The 19,110-nt window shown below is 42.9% G+C and overlaps 1 protein-coding gene across 2 annotated transcripts in view; it reads left to right on the top strand.

Annotated features, from left to right (window-relative positions):
- CDH20 (cadherin 20) overlaps positions 1-19,110 on the top strand; it is a 209,483-nt gene that overhangs the window by 80,665 nt on the left and 109,708 nt on the right. Inside the window, exon 1 of one of the 2 annotated variants that reach the window (XM_052697945.1) lies at positions 17,594-17,740. The exons of the other annotated variant lie outside the window; for it this stretch is intronic. The gene's annotated coding sequence lies outside the window, so the exon portion shown is untranslated. Of the gene's footprint in view, positions 1-17,593; positions 17,741-19,110 lie in introns of those variants that run through there. 2 annotated transcript variants of the gene reach the window in all.

Below are 19,110 nucleotides of genomic sequence, written 5' to 3' on the forward strand. Positions count from 1 at the left end.
AGATTATGCCTGAGAGTCCAAAAGTTTCAATTACCCACTGCTGATGAGGCTTTATTCTAGTCAACGGCAAGCCTCTAACAGCAGAAATAGATGGAAATTGGAATTCTTGTTTGATTTTTACAGTGTCTGCCCCGTGCACAGAGCCTTAAATCTCATTTTTACTCAGAATATCGTCTGAATGGCTGTTTGTGCTCCTGGGAATGACTAAGTGCGTTTTTATTTTCTCCTCTTTTGTGCTACTTAAAAAAAGTTTTATTTCCTGCAGTTTATCACCCAAATTCCAAGAGTTTCAGAAGCTGGAATATTTCAGGCTATTTCCCCTATTCTGAATTGTATGTTGGTATATCTCATTTATATAGAGGGTTGCAGGCTGCTGTATCTTCCAGCCTATGATGCTGACATGCTCAGTGTTAAATCCTGATTTCTCTCTTCTTCGTGAAACAGGATGGCCTTCACCAGACCTGCCCTCTCTGAGAGGTGCAGTGCACTTCTCTGTGCAGTACATGGGCCCCACGTCCCCACTATACATGCTATCCTTCTTTGCCTTCCAAGAGGTGCACAGCCAAACCAGACCTGTCCAAAAATTCCTATGGGACTCTGTCAGTTATTCTAAACATTAATCAGCTAAGGCCTTATAATACGAATTCTCAGCTTTTCGTAAGATTCGCTTTGATTTCTTACATGGAAAACAATTTGTCTCTAAGACTCCTTCCTAAGAGTTTTATTTCAGATAAGGAGTGGATTTTTTAAGCTAATTTCTCAGTTGTCACACTTACTTTGCTCTGTTTCATATTGATATTGAAAACATGCTACTTTTTGATGAAAATAAACTGAAGGATACACTGGGAGCACACCTGATGTGCTACAACCACTAGCAGGTATTCCATTCACAGTACTCAACAAGGACCAGACCTAATCCAAAGGAAACCCTTTCCAAAATGTGTTTGGCCTTGATGTCTTATCTTGTATACCAGCTTTTTCACTCTGCAGATCCACTCTTATTATGCAGCATTGTTTGCTAATGTAGATCTAGCCAAAGAGGATATTAATGCAAAACTATCCCAGATCACATTAAGCTGTCTCAGACAAGTGCCATGTATTGGGAAAATGAAGGATGTAATAATGTAGTATGATAAATGCTCCAGAGTTATGTGAATTCTGGCATTTAATTTTCCGGTCGTTTATTTCAAAACAATGTGGACAGTATCAACATAGCTGCAGTGATGTTTGTGAATATTAATAATAATGTGAAAACCTTACCTCTTGAAACAGAGCGAGCACTCTGATTTAGATTTTCTAGATTCATATATTTTTATAACCATTACAAATGTTCCTCCAAAAACATTAATATGGACTGATCTCCGGATGGCTTTGTCCTGCCCTCAGAAGTGTGCACTGAGATATCTCTGTGGCATCCCAAGAGTCTTTGGTCTTCATGGGAGCACAGGCACCCAGCACTAGCTGCTGTGCATGACAGAGTCAGGATCTTTGCTCCTCAGACAGGAATACAAATCTCAGTGACTTTGTAAAACAGTTTTCACATCAACTGGAGTCCTTGGCTCAGCTCCCCTCTGCTTTCTTTCCCATCATTCCTGGAGTTTTCATGGAAAAAAGCCTATGTTCATCCACAGATCCTGGGACCAATCTATCAGTGAAGTAAACTGTAAACTGTAGATTACACACCATTTGATCTACTGAACCACATCCAGGCATGGCAGGTGCTCCCTAAACTTGGTGCTGGAAAGAATGAAAGTTCCTATGTGCTTCCTTTTGTACTAGCCTGTTGAGAGAGTCTGTCAAACATAGAGAAGCCTCCATCTAGTTTGAAGGCTTTTGAGTCTATGATATTTAGGATGAAGTAAATAAAAACCATCATAGAAAAGCTGGGAAGAAGTAAGAGAGGATTTATAATGTGGAAGTGAAGGAGTTCATACCAAGATGATCAGAAAAAGATGGGGGGAAAAAAAACAACACAGTGAAACCAAGGATATGAGCACTGCACTTTAAATTACATGTGTTTATTTATCAGCAACTGTTTGGCCGATATGTTCTTAAAAATAGGAAGCTGTATTTATCGGTCACTTGCTTTCTCCTAGTCCTGTGATCCTCGAGATACCAGGTATAAATGAGATTTGAATAGCAACCTCTCTGCTCCTATGTCTTGTTGAGCAGAAGAAAAAATATAGAGAGCCAGTTCCTCAGCTTTTTTATTCAGAACTTGAAATGCGTAGACAACTCAGAAGCTGAGGAATTACTGGTTTATTCCTATTCAGAAACTGGATAAATCAGTAGAGCAAGTGTTTCCTTTGTATCAACTTCCTTCTGAGTTTCCGCTGATGAGAGAGTGGCAGCCACCATGGCTAAAAACAAAAGCAGAATTGGCTGGGGAATTGAGCTGAACTGAGAGCAAGAGAAAAGCTTCAATTCTCCAAGGAGGACCATGTTCCTGGCAGGCTGGCTGTTTCCCTTGAAAGACTCTGAACAGCTGGGAGCATTGTTTAGTGTAAGATGGCCAAGGACAGTTCCTCAGTCTGGGATGACTTAAATTGTCCTCCCAGTGAGACACTTTGCAAACTACAGAGGATGAGTAGAGCGCAGTGAATTCTTCTGATGCTTCTCCTGCCTATTCATGCAACAAAACTGAAATCATCAGAGATATGTTAATTGCAGGAGCCTCAAAGCAAAACTAGATAATACTTCCCAAGGGAGGAGGGCTCACCACATTTCCTGCTGTCACCAAGCAATGAGTAACATTTACTGCATGGGAGCTGAGATATGATACAATAAATTACGCTTGCTATTTGCATATTCACACAAGCACGTGAAAATAAAAGGCAATGGACTACGGGTAAATTTAAGCTGGGAGTGACATTCACTGGTCATTAAGGAAGGTATTAAAATACATTTTTTTCTGCCTTTTGGATGTTCTCTTTTCCTTATGATTTCTTCAGTATTGCTGCTTGGTATTTGTGAATAGGAGAGTATTCCCTGGTAAGGGCACTTGGGAAACATGCTTCTTGTTAGAGCACTGGTATAGAAGTTCAGGTGAAGAGCCAATTCCAATGGTAGCTATGAAGAAAGTTGTGTTTGTGTGTTACAGTTAGTTTCATTATGGAAGGCAAGATGATAAATGGAACAAGCCATGAAGCCCAGCTGGCTGCTCAGAAAAGGTGGGAAGGCAGGCAGGAAAGAAGGAAGGCAGGCAAGCAGAAAGACAGTAATGAAAGCAGAATGGCAGGCTGGCAGAATAGAAAGGAAGCAGGCAGGTGGAAAGGAAGATGGAAAGGAAAAAGAAAAGAAGTAAAAATCTTACATTTCCTTTGCCATATCAAGGCAGTTTAAACATTATTATTATAACAAAAATACAGCTCCCAGCTCCCAGTGTCAAAGACTCCTAATGGCCATGAACTGACATGTCAGTTCAGTGAAGAGGTGTTCAGGAAATCAATTAAACCTACAGGTAGGTTATGTTAAGTTCTGAGTAATTTGAGGCATGAAATAACGTGAATAAGCACTCTTACTTCTGAGAAGTGGTTCTTGTGCAACTGAGCAAGGTTTTGATGTCTGTACCAGAGCTGCTTGCAACTGTGGGAGCTTAAGAGCATGAAGGACATTTCATCTAGTGCAGTCTGGCACCTTTTGTTGAAACAGAACTCAGACACTTGTGTGTCGGGAAAAACATGCGTTTTAGTGTTAATGGAGCCAAAGTGAAAGTCTGAACATTGTGTAGGACGAGAGACAGGCTTCAAAAAAACCTAAGGAAGGGCAGTCAGCCCCTAACTGGGGTCTAGGAGAGGTGATGCCAGACTCCACCCGGTGTCACGTAGGTGAATTGCCTTCACCTGTGCTCTCGGGGCTGATCCAGTCCTTTCCCCAGGTGATCAATCAGTGGTCCAGGCCGTGACTCAGCAGTTCCCATACAGTGTCTTACAGTGTAAATGGTCTCACATCCCTTCTCATGCTACTAAAGAAAGACCACTGCATCCATGCAGCCATGCCTTGGAGATATCAACTGGAGAACTGTATGCAGAAGGCTTCAGGATAAGATCTCCAGAGAGGCAATCAGGCTATGATCGGGCAGCATAAAAAGATGCTGTATCCCCGCTAGATACTTCTGACCTGTGGTTGGCATCCAGATCCCCATTGCATTACAGTTGGATGTGTGCCCTCCTCTCAGAGGGAGGCTGTTGCAATTGTAGCAGGGAGGGCAAGGAACACAGTGTGCACAGTGCCTCAGCCACCACAGGTCACACTCCTGCATTATTAGCAGAAGCCAAGGAAGAAGGCAGATTTGTCATAACATGACAGGATGTGACATGGGACAGCTGAGATATGGGAACGTATTTGCTGTCCCTAGCAGCCTGTTGTTCTAGAGAGCTGCCTGCAATCCCTCTTGGGTAATCATAGCCATGACAAGAAGTGCAGAAAAAGAAGTCTTTGGAGATAAAGTTAAAATAATTCTGAGCTATGAGCCTTATTGCTTTTTTTTTTTCTGTGGAGGAGGCAAGATTAGGGACTGTATCTTTCTGCACTGAAGCAATTTATGAAGATTATTGTTCGTTAGACATAAATATGGTATAGAGCTAATGGAACTGCATTTTATACAGGTTGCTCTGAAAGTATACCTCCTATTTATTTCCATTGAAACTACAAGAAATACAAAGAGCACAATAATATTATTTGATAGAGAAAATTCTCAGCTACAAAACACAGTCATTAACAACCACATTAACATTACGCTTTTTTTTTTGCCAGAGATGAACAAGAGCTCTTCAATTCATGGTATGACAGCTGTGCAGGGCTGTGAAGAACGTGGCTTGTCTTTGACTTTGCTATTAACAGTGCACCATCCATGCCTCACTGTGCTCACATCCACTGCTTGATCTCCATAAATGTTCAGCAAGTGTCACTGAATGTCTCTGAGCTCCATTCTTTCTACATAGAGGAATTCAGTGACATATCTTTGCTTTATATGCACATCTACATCAGACACCATTTGATCAGACTGCCCCTCTACTGCCATCTGTTGCACAGCAACACATAATGGAGTACTGCTTGGAAGGACCAACCTCTACTGCCATACCACCAACACACACCAACATAATAAAATAAGAGGCATTACTTTCAGAGCAGCCCTCATACACTGCTGCCTTTTGTATACATAAGTTTGCTGTTTCTACTGTCTATTTTTATCAGTTGTCTTGTACCTCATTGCTATTATCCATATACCCTTGCCATTTTGGTGGTGAGTCCACAACAACACTACTTCTGTACATGTGCTATACAGCTACTTTAAGAATGTGTAGGCAGTCTAGTGAATCTGAGCAATTTCAGAGCTATTGCACACATAAAGATCAATTCTGCACTGCTGGAGCAATCCAGCTCTCCTCAGCCCCCCACTGTGCTACTGTTTCTCGAGCTACATGCACACTGACAGGGAAATATGAACATATATGCCATGAAAGCAAAACTGAAGGAGCTGCAGGACCAGTGCTGTCTGAACAAATTTAAGAGACCCCAAGTTTCAAATGAAATGGAGTGACACGGTCTTGTAAAAACTACCATCAGGGAGAAAGAGAAATATATTGGGATGCTTGTAGGTCATTGTTAATTAAAAAAGCATCTGATTATCATTAACATAAATTGTCACTGAAGGAAATGGGCCCTTCATTGCAGGAGACAAACTGGCTGAGTTAGCTTAAATTGTCTGAAGTACATGTACCATGTGATGGAACCAGCAAAGAAACTGAAGGCAAATTATAACTCTGCATGTAGATAACTAATTCAGAAAACAGTTAAGCTGATGTTGAACCTCAGTGTTTTGTTCAATTGCAATAGTGCCAGCACAAGCAATGGTTGAGTTAAAGCAGCAAATGTCTTATAGCTGAAGACAACATTCCTACATTTGCAAAAGTTAAGAGAATCAAAAATAGCAATGCAAAAAGTCATAAACTCTTGATATTTATAGGTATATCTCAAAAAAAGAAAGCCCTAGCACATAGATTAATTTGTATCTCTCCACTTGCGAGACAGGTCTGTGCCAAACCCTGTTATATTTTGATTTAGTAATTCTTTCCTACAGATAATTCCACCTAGTTAGAATTTGACTCGGAGGTATTTGGTCTTCCTCTTGCTCCAAAAGTCACTCTGCTTTATGCTCGTATTGCCAGTGGCTATACCAAGAATAGCCCAGTGACTGACACAGCTTCCAAAGCACTTGGAAAATCTTACTGTTTGTTTGAAACTCCACTCTCTGAAGGAAAATTATCAAATGGAGCAAAAAAAGCTTTAAAGGCTACACAAATCTTTAATTTCAGTGATATACAATGTATCGTACAACAGGAGAAAATCTATCTCAGTATGAATCTAAAGCACACCTTCCCTCTTTCTGCATCTACACAGAGGTTAGCAGCTGGAGTTTTGGGGTCATGTTACTAAGTCACGCCATTAAGTAACAGTTGCATTATTGAGGTTGGGTCTTCATGTAGTCTCTGTTTCCTCTCGCCTGAGCACTGCTGCAGAATTGAGCAACTAGTACACTGGTTGTGTGTGCAAATCAGTGTAGTCCTCCTCACTTTGTCGGAGCTAACGTGATTTACATGAATCATGCACTTGTCCCATCTCATGTAAATGTGCTTCTCAGGTTACCATATCCCTTTTCTAAATTCATGTTTTTAGATCTGTAAGTTCTATCACATCATTAAATAAATAAACATTTCCATTATGGAAATGGAAATTAATAGCTGGTAAAGTTTAGTAAAGAGCAACCTCTTCTACCGATACTTTGAAATAGATGTTTTATTTCATTTAGAAGTTGATGGGCATTTTTTAATATTTTGTCTTTTAATTTCCTTTCTTAAATTTTTTCATTTTCAAACAAGCAAAAACATTACCTTTAAATGTGCTGTGCTGTTTTGGACGGGAGACTATTTCAGCATTTCTGAAACCACCTGAAAGTTTCTAGACCTATCTCCTCTTTATTGTTGCTAAAAATGTCTGCTGAATTTGAAAGTAGTTTGAGCTCTCTGAAAACTCTTTTTTATGATTTTTCAGCTAAGCTCTGACTATGATAGCCACTAAGATGCTTCCTAAAAATGTTCCTTTTTCTCATCTTTGGTTTACCTCTAGCAGCCACCCTCCCTTCACCAAAAAGTATCTGGTGCTTTCTCTTTTCTCATCAGCTCTTGCACCCAAAGGTGCTATCAAAGCTGAAACTGTTCCATTACAAATGCCGTTTGTTCATCTTAAAACTCTAAACTTGAAGCCCTTGCATGGAGGAAATGTGTAAGTGATTCTTCCTCTCTACTCTGCTCTCTTGAGACCCCACGTGGAGTACTGCATCCAGTTCTGGGGCTCCCACCACAAGAAGGACATGGAGCCGTTGGAGAGGGTCCAGAGGAGGGTCACAAAGATGATCGGAGGTCTGGATCACCTCCCCTACAAGGACAGGCTGAGAGAGCTGGGGCTTCAGCCCAGAGAAGGCTCCAGAGGGACCTAATAGCAGCCTACCAGAGCCTGAAGGGGATCTAGGGGATCTACAGGAAAGCTGGGGAGGGATGTTTAATAAGGGCAAGTAGCAACAAGTGCAAAGAGTTTTAAACTGCAAGAGAGTTGATTTAGTTATCAGGAAGAAATTTCTTACTGTGAGGATGGTGAGACACTGGAACAGGTTGCCCAGAGAGGTTCCAGCTGCCCCCTCCCTGGGTGCATTAAAGGATGGAGCTTTGAGCAACCTGGTCTGGTGGGACATGTCCCTGCCTATAGCACAGGGCTGGAACTAGATGATCTTACAGGTCGCTTCCAACCCAAACCATTCTGTGATTCCATGATTGATTCTATGATTTCCAGCAAGTTGCAACATAAGGATGTATCATCTCTGACAGGACAGGCCCTGGTCTTTGGGAGGTCCTAAGCAATCAAAAAAAATGCACCTGGGAGGCAGGTTTGTTGACTACTAGTTACTATTTTGGACCCATTGGATGTTAAGTTCGTGCCTCTCATATCAACATGATTGCTTGATAGGAAAAGAGGCATGGGGCACTCTTTCAAAACAGATTTTGAGTAGTTAATGTCTATGTAGATGGTCATCATGGCTTATCTTAAAGAGGCTTGCTCTTCAAACTGTTCTCACACCCATCTAAAAGCTCAGACTCTTCCAAAAGGATCCTAAAATCACAAAGCAGCCTCTATCCCCAGTTTAAAGGCGGGTATCTTTCACTTTTCATTCCCAAAGGCCTCAATGCCTGAGTTAAAGAGGAAAGCCTGTTTTGATTTTGCTGCAGATACTGTACTATGAATGTATAAAGAAGGCTCAATTGTGTATAAACTCTTTGGGGAAAATGTTTGTTGACATGAACAGGATTTTTTGCTTGAGTAAGGCCCGCAGGATTTGGTCTGATAGGTGTCTTGAGGTTTTCTGTCACAACTGTGCTGTGATTCCAACTACAGTGACAGCAATAGCGAATCAGACATTTTTAGCCTGTAAACCCAGCTCACACATGGGCATACTGGAAAGCCCACCTCCTACTCTGGACAGGTACATTTACATATGCAAAACAAAGCTTCAGTTGTCTTAAAAATGTAAATTAGCCTCCAATGTGTCTGCTTGTGAACACATGCTGCAGAATTAGCTAACATGCCCTGAAAACAGATTTTTACTATATTCACAGAAACTCATATCTTCAAAGGAAAATAAAGAAGAGATTTCTTGTTGACTTTGCTCTTATTCTATCTATTCTAGGAAAACCGAAGACATATTTCATTTATGAAAAGCTACTTCAACTAGCTTAGCAATCAAGTTAGAGGCACCTCAGTAGTAACATACCGCCTTTGTCATTTTTCATACACTTCTGTATTTTATGTACTGCACTGATATGGAGCTTTTCTTGAAGAGTTTTCTTTTGAATCACTAAATAGTTGAACAGACTGTCACTAGAAAACGCTTTGGAACTTTTATGAGCGTACTTTTATTGTAAATATTCATTTACAGAGGAGCTATTTCAGTACCAGAGCTTAAGAAACAGTGCCATGAAAATTCTTAGCTAGAATAGTCTATAATTTGTTGGGTTTATTTAGTAAAACTCTCAGTCACAGATGGCAAATTTTAGTCAGAATTAATAAACATATAAGCATGTTGATTTGCGGTATTATTTCATCTTATTTCCCTCTTCTGTGTATTCATAAAATCTTTGAAAACCTTAAGCTTTATCACTGTCTCTTAGAAAAAGCATAATCATGGTATGAAATTAGTTTTCTCTCACTCCGTCTGTTGGGATCTCAGTGCACTTCTAGCTAATATGCAAATAACTGTTTTCCTGTATAACTTGTCCCCCTCCTTGAAGACAGAAATAGTGTGGCAGAAGATGATAAAAGTTTAGTGGCTAAATAAGTTGCCCCTGAGCTGCACACAGAGCACCGGTATGTCTTCAGGCTCCACTTATGCCAGCTAAAACTGTGCTCTTGCATGGCATGCTTCAGACTGTTACCTGAATTTTCATTCAAGGTCACACATGAGTGTTTCTGGGGGTGTGAAAGGGATCAACCCCAAAGTGACTGTTAATGTGAACCTGGTCAAACTGGTCAACATTCTGAGTGACATTTAAGCCACAGAGAGAAGCCAGGTTTCCCTTTTGTTAATTCAAGTGATGTCTCAACCACTTCTGGAGGAGTCTAGAACAGTGCCCAAGAAATAAGCCATGGGAGGGGTCCTGTTGTCATCTCCTTTGATTTGGCTGGCTGGTATCGTAGCCAAGATTCGGCTGGTATCTGGTGTCTCAAACACTCCTGGAACTAGAGCCAACTACAACTATAAGTAAGGGATAGGGGAGGCTGTCCCTTCCCTTTTTGCTTTGATACTGTAAATAGGGGCTAGGAGGCCCTTCCCTTTTTTGCTTTAGCACTATAAATAGGGGCTACTGGGAGGATGGCCCAGGCCTCTTAATCTCCTATTAATGTTGATTCTTTTTCCCTCTTATGTACAGACTATGAGTGTTGTTTCCCCTTAATCTAATGGGGGATTTGTCAATGTGGTAACCCTTCCTCCCTTCACAGGTGGGACATGAAAAGGTGCACTGGGATAAAAGACCCATCTGCCTCACTTTACAGAGGGGCAAGCACGAGGCCCCAGGCAATAACTCTAAGCCACCGGTTTTCCTTTGCTAAGAGTTTCCTCTTTTCATTAGGCTAGAGAAGGTGACTGAATTTATTAGCCTAAACTGGGCTGGAACAGATGAGATTTACAGTGATATATAGAAGAAAAGCCGAGTCGGAGGAAAAAGATGAAAAACTGAAATGATAAAGTTGTATTGGTAGCTTGTTGAGGTAATTGAAATGCCTTGTTATGTTGTGTTGTGATGGGTTCAAATAAAATACAGGTGCAATTTGTCTAGATCATGCCTGTAGCACACTACAAAATAGATTCCTCTCTTCTAATGTTAAGGACAGGTTCAATTTTTGGCTGTCAGTGTGGATTGTGAAGGGATGAGATGAGAATAAAACTTCTCCTTACTGATGTACTTGACAGTCCGGCATTGTTTGTGCTGTGCTACTTGCAGCAGGTTGGTGAGCATTATTCAAGGCACCATTTTTGCAGACAAGCACAGTGCTCCCAGTTTGTGCCCTGCTCTGGTTTCTGCTTGGAGAAAGGTCTCCAGCTGTGGTGCAGTGTCATCCTCAGAGCCACAACCTAGTCCCCAGGGGCACTGAGGAATGTCCATGCACCTCACTGAGGTGTATCCACACTGTGGCACTGTTCTGGGAAGGCAGCTCTGTTCAGAATGTCCTTGGATGCTTTGGCTTTGGCTGTCAGCAGAACCAGTCCTCAAGCAGCGCACCTGTAAAATGAGGAAGGAATAGAATTAATAAGATCCCTCTAAACTGCAAGGAAATAATTTAATAGAGGTTATTGTGTAGATTTCAAGAGGGAAAAGGTGCTATGCATCTCCAAAAATGACGTGGATTCCGGAAGCTATAGCTCAAGCCATGCACACATTGAAAATCCTAAGTCTTACCTCAGGACAAGAGTCTGAGCACCCTGGTCTGGCTAATCATACATTTATTTCCTATTTAGTCCTTAAGTCCACTCGGAAAACACGGTCTCCAAACCATGCCTTACAACAGCAGTGTTCTCAAGGAAGACACAAATACTAGACTGGTAGAGCACTGGCTTACTATTTTTGTTATCTGTAGAGGTAAGATGCAAAAGTGACAGCATGTACCTATTGCAAGTCCAAAGCAGTGTAACTGCTTTCTGGCATACTACTTCTACCACAGCTTAATACCCTGTGGCTGAAAACTGTTTTCCATAAGCTTCAACACTTACAGGCTGCAATTTGATTACTTCGTGTGGTCAGGAGAAGATTTTTTTTAAGCGTATTCCCAATACAGCAGTGAAAACATGTCAGAAGCTATTAATATTGCAGAGGAGTAACCAGGTTCCCAGATAGGTATTTTATAATTACATAAGTAGCAGCATTGTAACAGTCAGAGTGATCTAAGGCTATATAACAGAGGGTAACTTTGGGAGGAGAAGTAATGCTTGCAATGAAACAAGTTTGTACCTAGGGGAAAAAAAAAAAAAAAAAACAGGCCAGCTTTTGCTCTGGGAAGGACTTGTGTGCTGATCCATCCTTTCATTCTAATCAGTTGGTCTAATAGGAAATGTTACCTGTGTCTACAAACCTTGCCTTGCAAATACATGTGATTTGAATCAGTAAATAAATCTTCATTGCACAATTAATACTCATGTGATAATTTAATGCCAATGAGTTTGTCAGTAGTGACATGTAGGCTGTACACAAAATCTCTTTAAATACAAACCAGTTTACATGTATTTTGAAAATTATTACCATGAGTGAAACCTCTAATGTGCTTGTAAAATGTAATTCAACTTTTTCTGTAGTATCTTTCTCTGTCTCCTTGATGCCCTTCATTCTTTGCTTTGTGTTAAGGATATGTATTGACTTTGTAAAATCACTGTAGCAAACTGTAAATGATGTATTCAAAGAAAAATCACTGCCCAGTTCCCATAGAGAGAACATGAACAGTGCTGGGCAATCAGAGTTATGCTGCATTTTATATTGTGACATCCAGTGCAATCAGAAAAAGCAGCCCAAGCACAGACATCACTGACTTCTGACAATAGAAGTCTGTTCCTTTTAATATTCATACTGAGAAATATGAAGTGTTTTTCCTTCTTTACCTTACTCCCTTCACATTAGTGCCTGTCATCATCCATGGGGAGAAGACAATCCTTCATAACCTACACTTTCTTCCAATATTTGAAAGGAGCATACAAACAGGAGGGGAAATGGCTGTTTACAAAGGTGGATAATGATAGGACAAGGGGGAATGGATTTAAACTGAGACAGGGGAGGTTTGGTTTAGATATTAGGAGGAAGTTTTTCACGCAGAGGGTGGTGACACACTGGAACAGGTTGCCCAAGGAGGTTGTGGATGCCCCATCCCTGGAGGCATTCAAGGCCAGGCTGGATGTGGCTCTGGGCAGCCTGGTGACCCTGCACATAAAAACTAGATGATCATCATAATCTTTTCAACCCAGTCCATTCTATGATTCTATAATGATGATACACTTCCTTTGCTGCAAGAATGTAACTACCAATATGACAACTGCTTGTGTACAGCCAGCATATTCCCTCCAATTTGTCCACAGTCCATACACAACACATGGTAGCAGACACACCACAGAAAACATTTTTGTCCTTGCACCTAAACAGTTCAGCTACAGATATTCACAAGTGTTTTTTCCAAAAGACTGGAAGAGCAGAAAAGCAGCTCATCAGAAAAGCTTTTAAAAGTAAATATTATAGTAAGAACACAGCTCTGTGTATTTTGGATTTAAAATTCCACACGCTGGATAATAAAGAGTAAGTGGTACTGTGAGGGAGAGGAAGGGGAGGATGAAGCCAAGGTATCATGGCAATTGCTTGGCAGCTTGCCTTGGTGACCTTCAGTTGCATGAGCCTCACGGTGTGCTCTGTCTGATATGAGTAGGACTCTGAACTTTTATGCTTTTGTCTCAAAATGAAACCAGGTCTCAAACAAAACCAGTAAAGTCCAGACAAGTTTTCAAGTTGGCTCCTGCTCTTAGGATTTCCTGGTACCTTGGAGTTTGAAAGCCTCAGCATGAAGGGAAAGCCAGTGCACATCAGTAGGAGATAAGGCAGGGTTTTCCTCAGTGGCTCCAAACAAATGGGGGAATCAAACTCTTCTCCGGAAGATGTGGACGGAGCAGAGTGTGGTGATGGTCTTCCCTAAGGACAGCCATTCAGAAAGATGATGCTGAATTCTACTGCCTCCCTTCAAAGAGACAATAGACTAAAGCAGGACTTAAATGATGAACTGAAAATTAGATTTAACAAGAAGTGTAAGAGGCAAGCAGAGGCTTAATTTTTAAGAGCAGAAGATAGCCCAAAACACAGCTGTGCTGCCAAATGGCCAGGTTTGGATATGAGTTTGACTCAGGTTGTCATTAATTAGGGTAGAAGATAAGAAAGCCTTGTGGGATTTGTCCTACTATTTGTGAAGACAACCCACTGCATTAAGTGACTGACTAACGCCAATTAAGGGAAGAGGCAGAGCAAAGACACAGTTCTGAGGGAACTGTTTGACAGTGTAAGCTCAGAGAGCCCCCTGTGAGAGATGAAAACTTAGGCCCTAGCACTGAGCTATGTCTGGGGTCTAATCACCAATTACCTGGAGGCAAGGGAGAGTGGAGGTAATACAAAGGCCTCAGCAGTCAGTATTGTAGAGCTTGCATCCATTTGTGCCTTCTTTGCTTCAGCCATGTCAGGGTCATGCTGAGCTCTCCGCTGGATTTTGTGTGCATGTGAACTCTTTGAGAGGCTGAGGAGCTCGGGAGTTTTACCATTGCAGCACACATGACATCTGGCACTTTCTTGGTGAGTAGAGTTGGTATTCTCATCTGTGGACATGACAGCTTGAAAGCCGTTCCTATTGCTGATACAGTGACATTTTACAAAGTCGGTATGCTTTTATGTGCACATTGCTTTCACCATTCCTGCTGTTACGGGTGTGTTGTCTCTGTACATCACTTTTTCAGTGGTGTGCAGTGTTGTTTTATTACTTGGTGCCTTCTTGCTTTTGGGGGATGGCCTCATTTTTCCACTTGTCATATAAAATCCTTCTTTTTTAATATTCACTTTCTGCCTTCCTCAAAACTTGTTGCATCTGAAAAGACATCATTCAACGCACAGCTAAAAAAAAAATAAATCATTCAAGATTAACCTCAAAAACAAACCAGCAGTTAAAGGACTATTTGAGAAAGCCAGCTACATCTTGTTGAGTCCTGCAACCCTTCTTGGTGCAAATATCTGGTGCTAGTAGTACTGAAGACTGAGTGGTTCCCATTGGTGATACCAGCTGTACTGTTGTACCACGATACAGCCCACATCTGCAAAACTTTTGTCTGAAGAATCATGAACAGAGTGGGGTAAAATCAGGCAGGGATGTAAGTTATGCAGCAACACAAAAGCTGTTGTATGACACGAAATGACAACACCAAAGCTGAAAATAGCTGTTTCTTTCAGCCTTCTCCTCTATCGTTTCTTCAGCTCTGTCATTTAGGTAACTTGTAACTCATTCTTCATCTCAGTCCTGCAAGATAGACAACTATATGAACCCGTAAGCAATACTCATACGTAATGCTCTCAAGTTTTCCTTGTAGGGGAACAGTGTAAATAGCTTGCAGCATACAAAATTCTCTTGTTCAAACAGTGATAGCAAAATGTTCCTTTCATCTCTCCGAAAGCCTCTAAATTTTAAAACTGCTTAGCATGCTGCATTCTTTAGTATTTTTTACTCTGTTTTGCATGGCTTTAGTGTTATGTATAATATGGTGGCACGGAGAACATCCAGTATTGGAGACAAAAGATTTAGTTCTTTCATGTAAGGATATCTAACCACAGTTGTGCTCAATAGAATAACCTATATTCAAGAACTGATTTTTGTGATTCATTTAAGGTTGATGAGAGCTAGAGTCAGGTTTATTTTATTTAAAATTGAAAATGTATGTTTTGTTCTTGAGGAAGGAGGTGACGTAGATTCTTACCCAGCTCTTCTGTGCACTCTGTATGAGGATGTTTGAAAACTTGCTCACTTTCTCTGTGAAAAGCCTGGTGGTTGATATCACACAAATGACGTTGAGGCAGGTGAGATGATGGGCATATTTCTGCCATGTACTCTCAATTCTGATTTCATAGGCATGTGAGAGCACTCTGCAGTTCGCATGACTCAGCCCCATGCTAGGGGGGAGCATGAGACAAGCACTGACAGTCTAAGTTCCTCCTCTGTTTTACTATACATCTCACAACAGCTCCCAGAAAAGACAGTTGCTGTCACTGAGATGTGTCCCTGTGAATGAAGACAACACACAGGGGAGAAATTAGAGTACCCAGCCACACCTGTTCTGGTAAAACACAGTGTTTGGATAATCCATTCTGCTGTATATGTGAAAGCAAGGGGCTCATGAGTTAAATGGGTGTTGTTTTCTTCAGTGCTCACGCTGTATATTCAAAAATTCTCATGGGTTTTCTCTGTCATATATACAAGAGCTGGATTACATACTATATATTAACCCTAAATTATAACCTGAAATAATAGGCATTATCTGTATTTATTTTTGTGGTGCTATGACATATACAGTAATCAAAGAGCCTTCACTGCAGCTTCCCTTCCATTAAAGCTGTCATATGTATTTTATTCTATTTTTTGTCCTTACTGCTGCAGTTCAACCTGAGGGAAAAAGAGCAAGCTTACAGACTACGCTTAAACCGAGATGCAAACTTCTCAGAGAAGTGGCATCTGTTTTGCCTTTTAAATTAAAATCGGACATCAGAGCAGACTGCCCAGGGAGTTGGTGGAGTCACCATCCCTGGAAGTGTTCAAGAGGCGTATGGATGTGGCACTGAGGGACATGGGCAGTGGGGGGATTTGATGGCTGGACTGGATCGTTTTAGCGGTCTCTTCCAACCTCACTGATGCTATGATTTTATAATATATGCAGTACACTACATTGAAGCACAGAAATAGAGATGTTTGTATATGCTGCAAGAAGATACGTGTTGTGAATCAAATCCTAGCCTGGATGTACACACTCATTCAGTATCAGCTGCATTCCAGCAACAGGTTGTGTGTTGCTCCTGAGAGCGGAGTCCCAATGTGATGGTGTGCTGGTGACTTTTTGAGATGATGTAACACACATCCCATCTTGCTGTCAGGGAGAAGTGGCACTGAGGGGCACATCTGGCTTCTCATTACTAGAAATATCCTGAGCTTCTGGTGCTGACCAGTGGAACTGACCAGTCAGAGCCTGTTCTGCCCCCCTGGGCTCTTACACTGAGTCCAGAGATGAGCACATGACAAAGGAAGCTGGGATAACATCTTATGGCTTCCCAACAAATCAAAGCACTCATTTGTCACCGCTGTAATTCACCGTTTGGGGCACCATGCCAGGCTCCAAGCTCCCAATAACTTTTCTCGAGAGATTTGTGTGCCCTTTTTCTTTCATAATGCTGAAATGACAAAGTTGTGGTCAATATGAAAAATGTGGGGCCAGAAAACTAGCCAGCATGACCTTAGTTCTGTAAATAACCATTAGTGCAGGTCTGGATGGAGGAAAAAAACCCAAATCTCAATTGTATCATCTGAATCTTCATCTCCAGATCTGACTACTGAGGGACTGGCACTGTCCCAAAGAATCGATTATGAGATTTAGAGCTTCCCACCGCCCACCTCGGGCTCAGCCACAGGCTTTTGGGACTCTGCTCTTCTCTGAGCTCAGTGGGGCTGCTTGAGTGCTTCCAGCTCTGTGCTCTGTGCTGGCAAGGGCCAGAAATACAGCCCGGCTATCCAAGTGGGTGAGATTCCATCCCCACGTCACTGAGGTTGGCATGAGTTTACTCCCTTCCCCTTCTGCCTGCAGGAAGGTGAGGGTGGCTATAAGGCAGGTTGATGGCAGAGGGGATGCTCCGTGCCCTGTACTGCTGCCCTGTGCTGTGCTGCTTTCCAGGCAGCGTATTCCAACCAGCCCAGCAGCGTATATGGATGCCGAGATGATTTTTAAAAGTGGATGTAAAACCCTTTTATTATTTGGTTGCTTTTCCGAAGTATTACACAAACCCTCCAGGAAACTGTACTGTTTACCCTCATAAAAGTAGCTCTGACATTAGTCTGGAGATGTTTATTAACTAAAACTGAGCCTTCTAAGGAAAATCAGCTTTCATCTCTCTTTCTTTTTGTTAAATAAAGCAAAGCTTCACCCCCTACCCCCTCTCCCCAAACACACTCAGTACTACTTCTGCTCTCTCTCAGCATCCCGTTCCCTCGCAGCCATCCCAGAGGTGCGGACACCCTCGCGGAGGGGGGTGCGCGGGGACGCGGCGTCAGCAAGGGGGTTCCACGGGAGGTGGGCCGGGGGGGCCGGCGGAGGAGGGCGCGGCGCCCGGCACCAATCGCCTCCCGCTCGCACCCGCCGCGATAGCCGCGGGCAGCGCCAGCCCCGCGCAAAGCCCGCGCAAGGCAGGCGGCGCTGCGCCCCGCGCAGCCGGAGGCGGGAGCGAACGGCAGCGTTGCGCGGAGGCGCCCGGCGGGGCCCTGCGAGGAACAGAGCGGAGCGGCGTGGGGCGGCGATGTGAGGGCGCAGCCGGCGAGCGGGGCAGCCCCAGCGCCGGGGAGGCAGCCCGGAGCTTCTGCGCATAGCGAGGTAACGCGTCCGGTCCTCAGCGGGACTGCTTTCTGCCGTCTTTCCTTCTGGCTCACCGTTTCCCCATCTTTATCTTATCTGTTTCTTTCCCCCCTCCTTTTTTTTTTTTTTTTTCTTCATTTTTCTTTTTTTTCCTCTTTTCAATTTTCTTCTTTTTTTTTCTTTCTTTCTTTACCCCTCTTTTATTTTTCCTTTTCTTTTTTCCCTCTTTCCCTTTTCTCTTTCTTTCCTCCTTTTCTGCCTCTCTTCCCCCCTTTTCTCTTTTTTTCCTTTTTCTCTCTTTCCTCTCTCTTTTTTCCCTTTTTCTTTCCCTGTTTTTCATTGCCCCTGTTTATTTTACCCTCCCTCCTTCTTTCCAGCACTCCTCCTCTCCCAGCCTCTCACCCAGGGCTGGGTTCGGGGCAATCCCACTGCGCCTCGCTTCGGAGCTGCCCCGGGACGCTCCCGGCTGCAGGTGCGGCGGGAGGGGAGGGGTAGCCCCGGGGAGGCGCGGCGTGAACACTCGGAGCCGGAGCGTGGGCACGGAGCGGCCGCCTCCAACTTTCTCGGATCACGAACCGCGGGGGTTTCTGCGGAGAAGGTGCAGGTTGTGCGCGGCGAGCGGTGGGAGCTGCCCCTACCGGGGCTCCGGAGGAAGCAGCGAAGCCCCCCGGGGGGTTCCGGGCTCGGCGGGCGCTGCGGGAGAGGCAGCGGGCGCGGGGGGGAGCGGGGCGTGTGAGCGGGCGCTGATGGTAAAAGATACGGAAGGAAGAGCCCCAGTGGCTGAGACATAAATCAGGCAGAATATATGGGGAGTTGATGAGAATAGGTCTTTTCACCCTTAAAAAAAAAAAAAAAAATAGGCACTCTGGAAGAGAAAAAGGAGGCTGATTATTGGCATCCAGCTCCGAATCCCAGGCAGCTGATGCTGAGGGGAGCCAAAGGGAGCAGTTCTTCTTGGTTTAAAAACAGCAAGACAGTCTCTGCCAAAGATTGCTGTAAACACTGAATAAAGATTTCATTGTGGCTCGGTGTGACTAGAATAATTAGGCGGTTAATTGTTCATTCTGATCTTAAAGTGCAGCAATCAGTAGTGCACAGTAGGAAAAATACAGGGGGAAGAGAGGAAAAACAGCAATAGGAAAATGATAGGAAAATCTATCACTTTTTCCTCTCCTGCAGGTTTTTCTTTTGAGGCTGAGAGCACGTGGGTGCTGGTCTGTTTAGATAGAGAACACCTTCATGCAGTCGGGGTGTAATTGTGCTTTTGCAGCCACTGTGTCAACATCGCTGTGGGCTGGACAAAATCAAATTATGAGACTTAGAGAAATCCCATTTTATGGAAATGAAATCTGAAGATGCCAGGAGAATGAATGTCTGAGCTTGATTGA

The sequence above is a fragment of the Tympanuchus pallidicinctus genome, unplaced genomic scaffold, assembly GCF_026119805.1.
Source record: "Tympanuchus pallidicinctus isolate F22 unplaced genomic scaffold, pur_lepc_1.0 scaffold31, whole genome shotgun sequence".
NCBI classification, from domain to species: Eukaryota; Metazoa; Chordata; class Aves; order Galliformes; family Phasianidae; genus Tympanuchus; species Tympanuchus pallidicinctus.